Here is a 14,769-nt window from a genome sequence, read left to right as displayed (position 1 = left end):
GGTGGCTTATGGCTTAACAACTTGCTCGAACACCATGGGATTGGGAGTCTTGAATGTTCTCTTGGTGCCACTGCAATTTCCTACTAAGCTTCTTTAAGGGTTCCTTAATCACACCGCTTGGGCATGTAAAGGCCATAAATATTTTTTGGGCCTTATTAGGGTCCTTTAGGTGGCCCCAGCCACACGAAGGCTCGCCATGGAGGGCCTTGAATCTACACATCAAGTTTGGTTTGATTCTTTTTAAAAACATTTCTTGCCATTTTTGGACTTGGCATTGCAAGCGTTATTCCAACATATGTAGGTACGTGGGGGACTGACATATTATTGATTTTCATATGGTTTATAGTATGGCACGTACCTTGATGGATTCTCATCTAGGCTGGCTAGTAGATCTAATGGCCAAGGAAGAGTTCAAGATTTAGCCCTAAAGGAGTACATTGTTCGGATGATGAATGACATTGTTGTATTCCAGAAGAAGTGAGTTGTTCGGCTCTAAGTTGGATACCAAGTGCTCAAGCTCTATAGTCTTCTAAAAATCTATGGTAGAGCTAGTTTACGAGCTAAGCGTAAGGAGTGTCATCCATCAAAAGACAACATGATAAGCCATGATAAGTGCAAGAACAAGAGAGCAAGTTAGAAGCTAGGGATTGGAGAGCAAGTGAATGTAAAGTGCAAATAAATGAGCTCACTAGTTATATTTATAATATTCATACATATTTTTTACCACTCATATTTATAATTATACTTATAAATAAAGTGAATTATACATATACTTATAATTTTCTACCGCTCATATCTATATTTATACTTATAATTACAATTCTTGAAGAAGATAAAAAAGTTACACGTTAAACACAGATTCGACTTGCACTTATTTTCAAAACATCCAAGAACTTGATTCGCGCTAAAAAAGGGGAAGGTACATTCTCATAATATCCTAAAGAATTTACATTATCTACATCAAAAACTCCCAGTGATGGATAGTTGTCTTTCACCCATATGATAGTTTAATGTGTGGAATCTCACATATCTTGATCTAAGGTCAACCAATCACCTCTTTTAAGACCCATTATCTTCTATACTCGAAACACATACATAATGTTTTCCGAGCAATGAAGTACATACCCATCAAAACAAACAATATAAGGAAAACTATGGTTTTTGCAATCACATTCATTCCAATCATATCAGTTCTCACCTAAAGGTATCATTCGATGTAACTTAGCACTCAATCATATCATCATGACAAGTTCTCTTTGTATCCCACCCAAGAATGGGTGATCCATCCATGGACTTTTACAAGCTACATAGGTGTTTTTGGTTTTCTTCATGATTTCACATGATGCAAAAAAATACACAAAACAACCGTAATGTAAAAACTTGCTCAATTGAACATCTTTAGAGCCTGTGGCTAGTTTCATTGCAACTTGCATATCATTTGCAAGATTTAGGCTACAAGCTTGAATCAAATCTAAAGTGGAAAGTGGCTACTCAAGACTAGACAAGAAAGGGAGTGGTTTATACTATAAATTGCCAAAATTAGCTTCTCTTGTGGGTAAAATATATATAACAAATCATAAAAATAGATTTTTTTGGGTAAGCCAAATAACTTGCATTCTTGTTGTTATACAACAATGCACCAATCTCGGCATGGAGAACAATGATCTTTTTACTTAAACATTGTATATTGGTATATAGAAAATCTAGACAAGGAAGGGAGTGGTACATGCTATAAATTGCCAAAATTAGCTTCTCCCATAGGCAATACATATAATGAATCATAAAAATAGATTTGTTGGGTAGCCAAATAACTTGCATCCTTGTTGTCATATACCAATGCACCAATCTCTCGACATGGAGAACAATGATCTTTAAACTAAACACTCCACAGCTGCCACTGTTCCAAAGTAGAGGGATACATAGCTGCTGTTAAACATAACATGCTTGACAATCAAAATTAAAAAACAACTAATTTATTTTTAAAATAAATATCATATACTCACTGTTTGGCTTGTGCCTTGGAATTTGGTTATCAAGATATGATCGAATTTCTTTATACATATATGCTGCTTTATAAAGGCTTTCGTGGTCATAGTCGCACTGATAATACACTATCTAAACTCTTATATCATGCCCTTCCAATGTTTGCACAAATCACCCATATCTTTTTGCTTTCCTTTAAAATGAGCCTCGGTCGCATTAACACCCATGAGAATTTACTGTATTATTCGAGGATCCATTTTCCCTCTTCATCTCTCCTATTATAGTGTGTAGACTACTTTTGTTCTTCCTTCATTTTTGACATCTACAGTGAAACAAATACACAAAGGAAATAAATATTTACGAAATGATACCTTGGCATAAGCTAGTGGATTAACCTACATTGAAATAACATAATGAAACTCAAGATTAAATATTTTACAAGCATAAAACAAATGGCCAAGAGCCTAATAAACCTAATTATTACTTTTTTTTCATCTCCAAAAATCACAAATAATCTAAATACCGGTAAAATCCAAAGATTCAAAACCTACACACATAGAAAAGAAACAAACCTAAATCATAGATTGAAAAAGCCAACATTAATAATTAAAGATAATGAAATGTGATTAACATTAGAATAAAAATTGCTTATCATCTTTTGCTTTTCCAATCTAGCCTCAATTTAACCAACAAAATAGCGAGTTTGAGAACCTGCAAGATAGCAACACCAAACATTCAAAACCAATAAAATATAAGACATGCGAATACATATGACATTTCTCAAGTTCTTTAAGATACGGCCCCGATATTATACTCCACTCTAGCTTTATATTGTAAGATTTATTGGTAGGAGATTCAAAAATACATGGTTCTACAATCCCAACTCTCTTATTGGTTGGCCCATTCTTTTTTTATTACTTCATTAGAGGCCTCTTTTTAAACTTCATATTTCTCCTAATGGATTCTTTTCCAAAACACTTCACTCTTGTAATGGCATCTACAAGCAAGTATTCATAGTGATGGCGATTACAAGTATTTGCACAAAAGAAAAGCATACATTTCCCATTATACTACATAGAGAATAAAGAAGTAATGTGTGGCTTCCAATAGCCTACATTACCTTATGGTGTTTATTTTTCATCCACCTTAACTACTATGTTATTGCCAACCTTGTATATCTCTCCATTGTATAATATATTTAATAACATGATGTTATTTGGAGTGCATCTGAGCTTTCATTGCTAATGTTCCATAAGTGTCTTGCATATCTCACAGTATTTATGTTTACATCACAAGCTACATTGTAATTGTAATGCCCTATTTCTTATGCACACTTTCATTGCGAATGTTCCAAAAGTGTGTTGCATATCTCATCTTTTCTATGTTTGCATCACGAGTTACCTTGTACTTGCAATGCCTTATTTCTTTAGCACACTTTCACAATGACAATCTTGTCCATCTTTTTAAATCTCTCCATAATTTTTTAGGCTTAATAACTAACAATACTTCTAAAATTCCATCTTTCTACCACAACAAACACCTCTTTTATGGTCACCCACCATAAAACCACTTGTAGGTAACTTGAACCTCATGCAATCCTAGTGGCAACACCTCATTAGGTAAAACCTTATCAAATTGTATGTCTTGAAAGATTTAATTAAAAGTGCACAATTGTAGGCTATAGTAATATACATGAGTTACCTCATTGTGGTCATTGGTTTTGATTGTAACATAAGAAAAGGCATAACACCAAACTCAACCATAAGTTTTCATGTAAGTCATGTCTTACAACATCATTTCTCTCGAAGAGACAATTGTAAGTTCTCTAAGACCAATAAATCTATTCCAAAAGTTTTCAACTTTTGGTGCCTTAAGCACACATCAATTTTGGTTTGATTTTGTTAGAATATGTATTTTAACATTGCTACCTACTGCTCAACCCCATCTTGCTTCTTCTTCAACGGTGCCTTGAGGCCGTTGTGCCCGAAACAAATTACATCATTCTCACTAATGGTGTTTGGTACTCTCGTTGATGCCCAAATAGCTCCTCTTGCAACCTCTCGTATATTACATCCAAAATGTCATTGTCCAAGCTGTGTTTTCACGCTATTTTTTTATACGATTTTTAGTGCTTTTTTGGCCCGTTTTTTGCCTCGATTTTTAGGTCGAATTTTGAGGCTGCTGGAGGCCAAAACGATCGATTTTGATTTTGGACGGCCAAGACCAAATTTGAAGAGCTCGATGTCGGCTTTCTGATCAGCACTAGAGCGCCCTCATCAGATTCACGGTTTAGGAGATACGAGCCATTTTCCAGGGGTATTTTTCAGAGTCATTTTTTTGTGCGCAGCGACGAACCCCCCTTTCACGTTGTAAACTAGCAGGGTGCAGTTCGCGGTGCGAAGCGGACTTCACGGATTTTATCAAATTTGATTTTTTTTACTGTTTCACGTCGTGAGATGCCTAGTGCGTCACACCCTGAAATGCTTAGTGTTTCATGCCGTGAATAGGACCACGAAAAAATCAGATTCACGGTTTAGGAGATACGAGTCTCCAAACAGGGGCGTTTTCCAGAGTCTTTTTTTTGTGTGTGCGCCGAGACGGACCCTCCTTTCATGTTGTGAACTAGCAGGTGCAGTTCACGGCATGAAGCGGAGGACTTCACGGATTTTATTAAATTTGATTTTTTTTACTGTTTCATGTTGTGAGATGCCTAGTGCTTCACGTCGTGAAATGCTTAGTGTTTCACGCTATGAAGAGGACTTCACGAAAAAATTAAATTTGATTTTTTTTACTGTTTCACGTCGTGAGATGCCTAGTGCTTTACGCTGTGAAATGCTTAGTGTTTCACACCGTGAACTGAACTTCACGAAAAAATTAAATATGATGTTTTTTAAAATTGTTTCACGTCGTGAGATGCCTAGTGCTTCATGCCGTGAAATGCTTAGTGTTTCACGTTGTGAACGACTTCACGAAAAAATTAAATTTGATTTTTTTTTGTGCGCGCGATGACTGTTTCACGACGTGAAACACTTACTCGTTCATGCCGTGAACCACTTAGGATGTGAACTGTTTTTCTTTTTTTTTTTTGGGCCGTGAGAGTGCAGAAAATGGTTCATGCGTGAATCATTTTTTTAAATTTATTTATTTATTTTTTGGAGTCTAGAGGGAAATACGAATTTCCTTGTTTGGGAGGGATATTTTTTTTAATTTAAAATCAAGGAGATGGGTATTTTTCCAAAAAGGTAAGTGGGAATCAAAAAGTCAAACCTCTTTATGACACCCCCTTATACCCTTCATAAATGACCCCCAAAATAGACAATTTGACAAGTCATGAGCATCTACTTATTAAATGCTCATTAGCCTTAATGAGTTATGTAAAAAATTAATTAAAAATTAATTAAACATTAATTCTTTCACTAATCTTTTTCTCTTTTATATTAATCAAGCCCTCTAATTAACCCCTCACTAATTAGTTCATACAATTGAGCACATTATTGGATAGAGTAAGGAATTCTCCACGTCAGCTTGTCACCTTTGGACTTGCTGATTTTACTTTAGCTTTAGACATGCTGATTCAAATCTACTGACTCCACGTTAGCTATTGACTTGTTGACGCCATGTCACCTTTGGACTTGCTGATTTTACTTTAGCTTTAGACATGCTGATTCAGACATGCTGATTCAGATCTGCTAATGCCATGTCTGCTTCGGATTTGTTTTTGGATCTATTGACTCCACGTCAGCTTCGGATCCGCTAACTTCATGTCATCATCGGATCTGTTGACTCCACGTTAGAATTAGATTTGTTGACTCCACGTCAGCATCAAGTCTTTCTCATTCGTTGTTTGTCAACTTTTGATTCAGTTGATTCTGACCTGCTCATTCCAACTTGTAGAATTCTGATATGGTAAGTTTGCACATGCATTGAGAAGACATTTAAGGTACTCTAAGTCACTTGAAGCTACTGCTTGTGTCAAATAATACTTCAGTTTGCCCATTTCTTTACTGTGAAAAATGTGCGACGACTTAATAGTTAGATTCATTGATTCTAGTTCTTGTACGAAGGGGAAAACACTTGTCACATGTAGGATTGTAAGTTATTAGTGTTGGTTCATCTGATGTAGAATTGCATGATGCTACTATGCCTGACTTTAATCTTGGAGATGATCAATAGTCTGAATCAGGATTGTCACTTGGTGCTATGCCTGACATTGATCCTGATGATGATTAGTCTTTGGCTAATTTTGCTTTATCATAGTTGTCAGCAGAGTTGTCTTTCTAGCAGTTGTCTTTGAGGGGGGACACATCATAGTTGTCAGCAGAGTTGTCTTTCTAGCAGTTGCATTTGAGGGGGGACACATGATGTGTATTGTTGTTGGTGATGTATGTGGTTACTTATATATTTGACCGCTTAGTTGTGCTATGACAACTCTGCTATGTCAGCAGAGTTGTCTTTCTAGCAGTTGCATTTGAGGGGGGACACATGATGTGTATTGTTGTTGGTGATGTATGTGGTTACTTATACATTTGACCGCTTAGTTGTGCTATGTCTTGGACACATACCTGTATGCAATGCTCTTTTACTTGCTTACATGTATTACTTATGTTGAATCAACTTCTTGTTTGAGTTGCCCCACATTTGCACCTCGTTGGACATGGATGCTAATGGAGTTAGACTGTTACATTAATCATCTTGATGTCTTGTCCCTATGCATAATTTAGGTTTCATTATGTCAATTTGTGTGGGATTTCGCATCCTTTTTACATTACCATGCTAAGAGGTTGCCTTATACTCTCATGGTTTGGTTGGATGTATGCCTTTTTGCCCCCACTTGTTAAATTTGTTCTATCAGCCCACTCCATTTTGCTGATTCCACCTCGTCGGCTTGACCATTGACAAAGGTTATTTTTTAGATGTATTATCATTCATTGGACCTTGAGAGTTTATCCCTTGTTGTTGTTCACAATGCTCACATTATCTATTTTTTGCTGACTTAGCTGAGCCTATTATGGCTCTAAATCAGTCCTCACTGTGCTGACAATCGGCCAGATTCAATAGCCCAATTTTCCCATATTGCTCTAATGCCATGGGTGATGCGTTAACTGAAGAGGATGCAACCATTGTGATTTCATGCTGACAACAGTCGAACATGTGCTGCCTCTGGTCATGCATCTTATTTTACTGATTCCTCCCTTGCTGCTTTCACATTACATGAGGAGCCACCTTCTCTTCTTGATGCATTGGAAGCTGATCATTGGGTTACAGTCATGCATTTAGCCTTTTTCTCTCTAACAATGGTAGGTTCAACAGAAATTGGCCTTGATGATTTGCTCATGATATTACAACATACATTTGTAGTTTGTAAACATTGGGCTTTTGCATCACCATTTGGGTATACAGTTTATACCAATTGAGGGGATCCTCTAGCTGACCCTTATTGGAAAACTGTCGGATGCCTTATTACAAATGCAGTACTTATCTTGAACTTAGTATACAATGTCACAGTTGAGCAGATTTACACATTCCCCCAGCTTTGGCATTGGCATGCAATGAAGCAAAAATGTATTTTGTTTATGCTTGCCGCCTCCATTGACAGCTATTGGGCATGATGATTGGACACTACGGTGTCCATTAGTGTAACTTTATCTGATAGAAGCCACTTCCTTCCTGTGTGAATTTGAGTACAACAACATTCACAACTATTAAAGAATGTGTATGGCTCTGCCGTCAGTTGTTAGCTCTTGGTATTAGACAACCGTCTTCTACCACTATTTTGCCTTTATTTATGTGCCTACACAATCCGATGTGGTAGATGGGTTTACCCAATTTCTGCTACAACTTGTACACATTCACACCATTCACTTCAAGGGGATTTGTTAGCCTAGAAGTCCCTAGTGTGAATAGCCCTACACATAGACACTTTTTACCTTGTGCTGGCAAGGGTTTTTTCCCTATGTGAACACACTCTTGTGTGTTATCACCAGCCCTAGGGCAAGGGCTATAGTACTCTTGTACTCCAATCATTCGATATCATTATCATCGAGTACTTTCCAGCATCAAGCTTTATCTCTCTCTCTCTCTCCCTCTGAGCTTGTCTGTCTATGTGTGCATGTGTGTCTGTGCGAGTGTGCATAGCGTCTTCTCCCTCATCCAAAATAGAAGGTGCGTGATAAACTAGAGCTAGTACTTGAGCAAGTGGTCGAGTACAAAACTATTGACCCCACTTGTGACTTGAGCGTATCCGAGACCTAATCCCATATCTAATCATATTACTAATGAGGGAACCTTAGTGCTTGCCTTGAAAAGAAATGTAACCATTCTTAAGAGGCCACAAAAAGCAATTTCCAAAGCCTCTGGAAACAATTCACCTTTAGACCCTGCATTGCTAAATACTACATTAAAGGAGGACTTAGTGGGAGGCGAAAGTTGGCTTTCCATGGTTTATCATAGTAACCACAATATTCTCTTAGAGGTGTTTGTTGAGACGACTCATTTTAACCCCATCAGAAGCACCACCTCCTTGAGAAGGATCAACGCACATCCCTTACACATTGGCAGGACCAAACCCACCTCTGAGTGAGTACGAACCAAGTGAGTGCAAATATTGTTGAAGAAGTCCAACTCTTGTCCTTGAAAGTCAATAAGTTTGCTTTTATAAGGAAATTCTTGACTTTGGAGAGACTTATCTAATTGGATGACTTAGAACCTAAGTCTTAAAATAAGAGTTGCCCTGCCGCCCATGGTGTGTCATGATACCACATCACGAATGACATAGATGACTAGCCAACACATGTGCCCCTTCCTTGAAGACCGCATATCTGCATGGAGCTTGCGAAGGCTTTAGCATGCTAAGGCATGTCCCTCTAGTCTTCCAAAAAAGACGATAAGATTGGGAGTGTTTAAGATAAGAGGGGTCCCTTTGGACTAGTACATATACCCTTTCATCTTCCACATCACCTTTGCATGTGGGATTACTTGGCATCCTTTTTCATCTTGCAATTTCCACTACCCATACGATATTTTCTCCTCCAACACCCCCCCTCTAATCGAGTATGGAGGAAAGTGGCATGGGATCATGAACCTCTAGAGAAGACAAAAGAGTCCATGAACTCTGAGTAGTAAGAGGCAACACCTTGTCCATGTGCAGTTGCCCCATCTAGTAAACTCGTACCTATCAAAGAAGAGCTTCCCATGGTGCCAAACCCCAAAGAGAGTCATGAACATGCTTTAATGGCGCCACCGCCGAGCAACCCCAGTGGTCCCATCTAAATTCGTACCTATCAAAGAAGAGCCACCCATGGTGCCAAACCCCAAAGAGAGCCATGCACATGCTTTTGTGGCATTGTCGAGCAACCCCAAGACTCAAAAGGATCATCACCACAACACCCATGTGCACCACGCTATAACACCAACTCGTAAGTTGGAACTCAAAGGAAAAAGTTCAATTAAGCACGCCAGTAAAGAGGATGAGAGAGATAAAGAGTAGGAACACCCCCCAGTGAGACGCAGAAGAGAATCAAGAAGAGAAAATAAGTCCAGGCACATATACCAGAGAAACCATGCCGGGAGAGACATTAAATAACCACAAAACCTTGTTAATGCCAACCCTCTAGGTATATCTTTGGATGGGGTGACCATGGCGGTGCAAGATGCCCATGGTGTACGACCCACATTGTGCTTGGAGAACAATGTAAGTACCTCCTTGAGCTTCAATGCATACAACCTCTGCGTCGACTCTGATTCAATAAACATGCACATCGCCCTGGCTGACGTATTAGGTATATCTTTGGATGGGGGGACCATGGCAAGCACAAGCTTAGCCCATGGTATCACCCATCATGCATGGAGAACAATTGACCTTGCAGGTACCTCCATGAGCTTTAATGCATGCAACTTGTACATCGACTCTAATTCAACAAACATGCACATTGCCATGGCCAATATATTAGCCCCACAAAGAAGCCCAATCTCAAAGCATCACTTTGTGAGATCGGCACTGTCATATTGCATCAAGAAGACATGAAAAACCATGTATCCATACTAAAAAATTCATTAGTTTTCCTGATGCTCATTCTAGCAATCACAGAGTGGGGGGGCCACTTTTATTTGAAGGGCTTAAGATTTGTTCACAAATAGCAAGACGAGGCCTCCCATGAAGAACTTCTACATCACCTATACCTTTTATACTACCCTCGACAAGCTGTGTCTACCACCAGTACCCTCACGAATATACCTTGCATTTGGCTGTGCGGATTGTTTTTGAGCCATACCACCAAACTTTACATGCCAACTTCATGGCTTATTTTAGACCATCCACACATTTCCATCGCGAGACAGCAGCAGCTTCACCATTCACTTGGGTGACACAAGGAGGTGGTCTCATAATTAGGAGGAGGGGTATGTCAACCACTTGATAGGTTAACATTGGCCAACCTCTGTAAGGTGCTTTGCCATCTTACCTGCTTGAATGGGCACTTGTAAGATGATGCTAGAACATATAAAGGCCTTATCCTGAGCTTAATGTCAAATAGAGAAAGTCTAAGGACTTGTGTACATACTTGCCTAAGACTAGTAATAATAGTGGCTAAATCATTTTTAAGTTTGGCTAGTCTAATGTGAAAACTACACAATACTCATTTGCTTACAAAATAGTGAGTGCCCCTTCTTCCCTCCTCTTGCTTGCTTGTATATTATTGATTTTTTTTGCATGATGGATGCGTGCTAGATAAATTCGTTTATAGGTTTCTCGCTTGCATTAGCTTCTTCTTCTTTCCCTACCTTTCGTGTGACAACCACTATGAAGGACATTCACTTTTTAGGTGTGTGAAAAGAGTGAGGACACATGAACGAGCTTGAGCACCCACATCAAGAAGTTGTGATTGCGGCTCTAAGGCAAGGCCTAACAACACGATTTGACAAGGCTAAGGTAAGCTCTTGACTTGAACAACAATGCATCACCATAATCCCCTAGGAATCCTCCCAAATGGGAGACCCCATCATTATGAGCACTCCACTCATTTATATAGGTATTGCCACCAAGATAGAAGTCTAAAGAAAACCCTCACATGAAACTTGAGAAAGAGACGAGTCCAAGATTTGTTTTTACCAAGCTTAAAATTGCCAACAAATATCTTTAAGGAGAGGCACCTAAAAAAGGCAAACATATTAGAATACTGTTAAGAATTGAATCAAAACTAGCATATTAAATCCGAAGCACCTAAAAAACTAGGCAAGAGTGACTCAAACAAAAACTAGCATATTGAATCCCATGCATAGTGCTCTCTCTCTAAAAGCCCCCACCACTAATAGGCTATAAATATCTAGAAACCTTGGTGGCCCTAGGAGTTTCATATGTGCTTTATGATTGAGCAAAAATCGATGCCTTGTATGGTCTCACGGAAGTTGTTACAAGTTATCTTGATTGTTTTATCCCTCTTTGCTTGAGGTTATGACTTTAAAAGTAGCAGACAATAGCGTAAGTTTACGAAAAGTGCAACAAAAACACACTATGTGAAGAGTGTTATCTTGATTGTTTTATCCTTCTTTGCTTGGGGTCATGGCTTTAAAAGTCACATATAATAGCATAAGTTTAGCAAAAGTACAACAAAACACACTATGTGAAGAATGTTAGTATAATGTGTTGAAAAACATAGCAAATCAACCTAAGGTGTGATTAAGCTAACGTAAGGTGGGTGATGCCTAAGCATACACATAATGACAAACTGCTAAATTGATTAAGAGACTTAATCATAATTAGGTGATTAGGCTAATGTAAGGTGGATGTAAGGTGGGTGGTGCCTAAGCATACACATAATGACAAACTGCTAAATTAATTAATTAGGAGAATTAAGCACAATTAGGTTACACGATTGAGACTTGTACTAAGACATATACTCATATAGAGGCTTAAGAGCTTGCTTGATCTCATTACTTAGAAACAATCCTTTTTATTTGGGTATGATATATCATTTCTTTGCTAGCTCATGTGGGATAAAGTGGCCTGGATGATGTGGCTCACTCCTCATGGTTTCTTCCTCTACTCATACCTTTCCTCTATCTTGTGCCTAAGGCACCACAAATCTCAACACGCCTCCTTGGTACCTTGGATGTTTAGGCTACTACAAGGTGGTTGGATTTGAGTTACAACAGATCCATCACCCCCCCTTAGTGTGCAACAAGCTACTTAAGGTGGTTAAGTGTGGTATTACAATATGTCATGACCCCCCAGTTGCTACTCTCAGGTGGTCAGGTATGATAAAAAAACAAAAGACTAGGTCTACTCATTTGGTGACCTTTTAACAACCATAGGCTAAGGTGGTGAGGGTTGTCGATGTAGCTTTGGTTTTAGAAGGGATGCTCGTCGGGGGTCTTTCCTTTGCTTGATGAAGACTCCATGTAGTTGGCTTCTTAGTTCTTCATTTTGCATTCCTCTTCTTTGTGCCTGAGTTTGTTGCAGTGTCCACATTTTGGCTTGTGTTTGAGTCTGCACTTGATTTTGAAGTGTCATTTCCTTTCGCTAATGGTAGCATTCTTTTGTGCCCTTGTTGGTGTAGAATGCTTGTTCCCTGTAGTTCCTTGTGTTTCATTCTTTAGCCACTTCTCTTCTTCAAGCAAAGATGAAATGTAACCCTCAAATGTTGGTTTAGGTAAATTATTTAAAGTGGTCACCAGTGCACTATATTCCTCACACATGCTTTTTAGAAGGATGTAAAGTGCATCTTTTTCACCTATCTTTGCATAAATTCCATCTAGCTAGATCATGATGCTTTTCATTTTGCTTATGAATTGTGCTAGTGAGTCATGAAATTTCATCTCTAAGCCCCATAAAATTCTATTTTCAAATGGATTTCTTGATTCTTGGACTTGGAATCAAATATTAAATTTAACTCATCCCATACTTGTTTTGACATGGTTTTGGAATCAATGTGATGAATAAGGTTGGTGCCCAAGTGCAATCTAATTAATGAGAGTGCTTGCTCATCTCTTTTATTCCAATCATTAGTTAGATCACTGGGTGCATTCTCCTTAATTAATTTTCATAGCTTCTTTGCATGAGCAGATACTTCATTTGAGTAGCCTAGGTGTGGAACCCTTCCCTAGGGAATCTTTCAACTTGTGCTTGTTTCCATTGGTAGCGTCTAGTTGCCAATGGCAGCGTCTATTTGACAATGCAATAAACTTTTAAGTGCAAACACACATAATGATGTGATTTGAATGCATGTGAGTGTTTGCAAGTGTCAAACGCCACCCCCACTCATAAGTTACAACATCAAAGTTTTCTTTGAACTATTAATTCACTTTTAGTTACACTAATTAAGTCATAATCCTTGATTAACAAAAGTTAAATTTGGAGGGTCCAATCGAGCAATTGGAGAGGTTATTGATGGGGCTTTTTTGCATAGGGGGCTTGCAGTAGATGAGAGAGGAGGCTAGGCATGAATCTCCAGGTCAATCCTTCTCTATAGCCCTAAATATGAAAAGAAAGAGGCAACTTCTATTCTGCTCCACTATACATCAACCGATGGACCAGGTAGCTGTGAATAGCTTAAACTATGCCTAAGCTTGTCATAAGAGGGCTTAGGCCAATTGTGTGCCTATGCAGAGAATGACATGAAAAAACAACTTGTAGAACTATGCCAATTTCGGACTATAGACATCGATTCGTGGGCAATCACTCCAAGGGCTAAGGTTTCCTTGAGATGAGAAATGTGTGGCTAAGAGAGCTTGGAAAATGCTGCAAGGAGTGTAGAGAACCAATTCCTTCGATCTCATCCACCATAAGGAGTGAGAATTTAAGGTTCTACTAATATTGATGATTAGTGCCAAAGATGGTTGGAAATTACTAATGCAAGCAAGACAATAGTGTGAAATGGCTATGGGGAGATTTGGAGACGCTCAAAGGGAGAAAGGGGGAGCTTTGATACCATGTTGAAAAACACAACACATAAAGCTATAGTATGATTAAGCTAACCTAAGGTGGGTGGTGCTAAGCATACACATAATGACAAACTTCTAAATTAATTAATTAAGTAGGAAACTTAAGCACAATCATGGTTACAAGATTGAGACTTGTACTCATATAGAGGCTTAAGAGCTTGCTTAATCTCATTGCTTTGAAATGACCCCTTTTATATGGGTATAGTACATCATTGCTTTGTTAGCTCATGTGGGATAAAGTGGATTGGATGATGTGCCTGACTCCTCATGATTTCTCCTCTATCTTGTGTAGAAGGCACCACAAATTTCAACACCCCTCCTTTGGAACCTTCATGAGTTACAAAAGATCCATCACCCCCCCTTAGTGTAACATGCTACTTAAGGTGGTCAAGTGTGGTATTAAAATATGTCATTACCCCCCCTGGGTGCATAAGTTTCTATTCTCAGGTGGTCAGGTATGATAAAAAAACAAAAGACTAGGTCTACTCATTTGGTGACCTTTTAACAACCATAGGCTAAGTTAGGCTAAGGTGGTGAGGCTTATCGATGTAGTTTTGGTTTTAGAAGGAATGTTCATCAGGGGTCTTCTGTTTGCTTAATGAAGACTCCGTGTAGTTGGCTTCTTGGTTCTTCAATCTACATTCCTCTTCTTTGTGCTCGAGTTTGTTGCACTGTCCACATTTTGTCTTGTGTTTGAGTCTACACTCGCTTTTGAAGCGTCCTTTCCTTCTGCCAATGGTAGCATTCTTTTGTGCCCTTGTTGGTGTAGAATGCTTGTTCCCTTGTGGTTCCTTGTGTTCCATTCTTTAGCCACTTCTCTTCTTCAAGCATGGATGAAATACAACCCTC

This window comes from Cibotium barometz, chromosome 31, assembly GCF_041138505.1.
Source record: "Cibotium barometz isolate CiBa-2024 chromosome 31, ASM4113850v1, whole genome shotgun sequence".
Classification (NCBI taxonomy): domain Eukaryota; kingdom Viridiplantae; phylum Streptophyta; class Polypodiopsida; order Cyatheales; family Cibotiaceae; genus Cibotium; species Cibotium barometz.
The sequence above is the reverse complement of the archived record's forward strand: the minus strand, read 5'-3'. Positions refer to the sequence as shown.